Consider the following 3,824-nt stretch of genomic DNA (forward strand, 5'->3'; position numbering starts at 1 on the left):
CCGCAAAAAAACGCTGGGCACATATATGTCTCGGAAGAGTAACGACAGTCCGAGTCTCCTGCGTGGGAAGAGTCTTTCTAGGCCCTGACCCACGGGAAGGGTGTAGCTTCCCCCATCCCGGACATTTGACGTCGTCACACTACCGGTATTGACTAATAGACTGATTGCTGATAATCATTAGCCATACACTGGGGGAAACGGCCGACAGGGGCGGCAACATAGTGGAGCCGCAGTGTCACTAATGTACAGAGATAGAACAGTTTCGACTGGAACTAGAGTAACCGTATACACGGCACTGATTAGTAATAGATGCAGAGCCATCAGAATACAGATAATATATACAACCGTCCCTATACATGCTGAAAGACTCTGCACACAATGAGAACCACACGTCAGCCAGACACTCTTATCACACACTACTCTCTTATCACACACAATATCTAACCACCAGCATGGAAGAACATCCAGTGCATCCTCTCCGCCACATGACACAATCCACACTATCATTACCAGACCGGGAGGTCCACCCAGAAAACACAATATCCCACCCTTCCGACATCCGCACATTGCTCAGCTAAGCCACGAACACCCACACATGTCCTACACAGTGGTGCTCACCAACATCACAATACTGCCTCCTGTCACAGCACACAAACAATGGCAGGAATGAAAGACACAGATCTGCCACAACCATGGAATCGGAGCGCCGCCTGTCATGAGCCAAAAGTGCATCCTGACGTGACAAATCGGATAATACCGCAGGCATCCAATTACGATAATCACTATCAACGAACCTGCCGCCCCCCCCCCCAATACACCTTTCCCTACAACAATGTGTATCTGAACCTACGCTATATCGTACCTTAACCTAACCTATATCGTACCTTAACCTAACCTATATCGTACCTTAACCTAACCTATATCGTACCTTAACCTAACCTATATCGTACCTTAACCTAACCTATATCGTACCTTAACCTAACCTATATCGTACCTTAACCTAACCTATATCGTACCTTAACCTAACCTATATCGTACCTTAACCTAACCTATATCGTACCTTAACCTAACCTATATCGTACCTTAACCTAACCTATATCGTGCCTTAACCTAACCTATATCGTGCCTTAACCTAACCTATATCGTGCCTTAACCTAACCTATATCGTGCCTTAACCTAACCTATATCGTGCCTTAACCTAACCTATATCGTGCCTTAACCTAACCTATATCGTGCCTTAACCTAACCTATATCGTGCCTTAACCTAACCTATATCGTGCCTTAACCTAACCTAATTTGTGCCTTAACCTAACCTAATTTGTGCCTTAACCTAACCTAATTTGTGCCTTAACCTAACCTAATTTGTGCCTTAACCTAACCTAATTTGTGCCTTAACCTAACCTAATTTGTGCCTTAACCTAACCTAATTTGTGCCGTAACCTAACCTAATTTGTGCCGTAACGTAACCCATGTTGTGCCGTAACGTAACCCATGTTGTGCCGTAACGTAACCCATGTTGTGCCGTAACGTAACCCATGTTGTGCCGTAACGTAACCCATGTTGTGCCGTAACGTAACCCATGTTGTGCCGTAACCTAACCCATGTTGTGCCTTAACCTAACCCATGTTGTGCCTTAACCTAACCCATGTTGTGCCTTAACCTAACCCATGTTGTGCCTTAACCTAACCCATGTTGTGCCTTAACCTAACCCATGTTGTGCCTTAACCTAACCCACGTTGTGCCTTAACCTAACCTACGTTGTGCCTTAACCTAACCCATGTTGTGCCTTAACCTAACCCATGTTGTGCCTTAACCTAACCCATGTTGTGCCTTAACCTAACCCATGTTGTGCCTTAACCTAACCCATGTTGTGCCTTAACCTAACCCATGTTGTGCCTTAACCTAACCCATGGTGTGCCTTAACCTAACCCATGTTGTGCCTTAACCTAACCCATGTTGTGCCTTAACCTAACCCACGTTGTGCCTTAACCTAACCCACGTTGTGCCTTAACCTAACCCACGTTGTGCCTTAACCTAACCTACGTTGTGCCTTAACCTAACCCATGTTGTGCCTTAACCTAACCCATGTTGTGCCTTAACCTAACCCATGTTGTGCCTTAACCTAACCCATGTTGTGCCTTAACCTAACCCATGTTGTGCCTTAACCTAACCCATGGTGTGCCTTAACCTAACCCATGGTGTGCCTTAACCTAACCCATGGTGTGCCTTAACCTAACCCATGTTGTGCCTTAACCTAACCCATGTTGTGCCTTAACCTAACCCATGTTGTGCCTTAACCTAACCCATGTTGTGCCTTAACCTAACCCATGTTGTGCCTTAACCTAACCCATGTTGTGCCTTAACCTAACCCATGTTGTGCCTTAACCTAACCCATGTTGTGCCTTAACGTAACCCATGTTGTGCCTTAACGTAACCCATGTTGTGCCTTAACCTAACCTATAATGTGCCTTAACCTAACCTAAAGTGCGCCGTAACCTAAACTATATTGCGCCTTAACCTGACGCACGTTGTCGCTGAACCTGCTCTGTAATTGTTATGCAACCCGTTAAAGTAGTGTAGTGTTGCCTAACCGCAACCCTCGCAATATAGTTCGCTACTCGCACTGCCCGGTCCCCTGTGTATCGCGTCATGTTAAACACCTTGCAGGTGTTGCTGACTTTCCACATGCTCCTGCTATACACTGTAGTGTGGATAGCAGCAGGACGTACATGCCCCCCCCCCTTCCCCCCTGCCTTCGCAAGCTGGTCGGTGAGAAGTTTGCATGTTCAATGCCCTTCGCATGCCGACGTACTCAGCCTACGTTGTGGTACGGCCTGTCACCTGTCCGCCGATGTACGCAAAACCCACAAACTGTACTGCACATTGCTCCGTATGTACTGAATGATACATCGTGGCCCATGTGACCGTATGACGACAGCGCCTAGCAACGGCGGACCATACAGTCCAAATATTGTGCACGCAGCTACGTGTCGTCTCCCTATAAGAGCTGGATTGCAGTGTGGTACGCCATACAGACGTGTGGGAGGAACGGACGCCCTGGATGGCGATCAGCATGAGCAGTCTGTTGATGTAGTGGAGCGTGTATTCGGACGTAGTCGTCTCTTCTCACACACCGTGATAGCATGTTGCACCGCGTTCCACATCTGCGACATGCTGCAGAGGCGGGCTGACAGTCGTTCGCGCAATGGACACCGCATACGTACGGGGTCTACCTTCCACGTGTTCTCTAGGCGTGCACATGTTGTTGCGTCTATGTGGGCAGACGTAGTGTGTTGTGACACCTGACACAGGCATGCAATACTCGTTGCAAATGGCGATGGACGTGTACGTTTGCTGGTGACGTTACGCAAATGAACAACCGGTAACCCGTTGTGGTGCGGTTGTTCTCGCTAGAGGTGAATCAGTGTTGGCGACGATCGGTCGAGCTATTAACCGGTTGTTTCAGGGATACCCACCATGCCCACGAACGTGAAAGGGGACCCACCATGCCCACGAACGTGAAAGGGGATCTGGGTGTGAGGCGATACGCGGCGGTGGCTGGGTGGGACCGTCCCCGGCCGGTGAGGGGGGGCCGCCCGGCGTGCTGGCAGCGCGGTGCGTGGGCGCACGCGCTACAGCCGGCTGGTGGGGGCGGCCGGTGGCAGGCGCGCCGGCCGACGGACGCGGCAGGCGGCGCAGCTGCGCGCCGGCGCCCCCTGCTCGCGGCGCCTTGCGGCCAAAGTAGGTCCTCGCGGGCCCGGTGCGAAGCGCGGTGGCCATCTGCAGTGTGCTGGTCCGATTGAGGACTTTGTGCGCTGAGGATG

This window comes from Schistocerca serialis, unplaced genomic scaffold, assembly GCF_023864345.2.
Source record: "Schistocerca serialis cubense isolate TAMUIC-IGC-003099 unplaced genomic scaffold, iqSchSeri2.2 HiC_scaffold_1176, whole genome shotgun sequence".
Lineage (NCBI taxonomy): Eukaryota > Metazoa > Arthropoda > Insecta > Orthoptera > Acrididae > Schistocerca > Schistocerca serialis.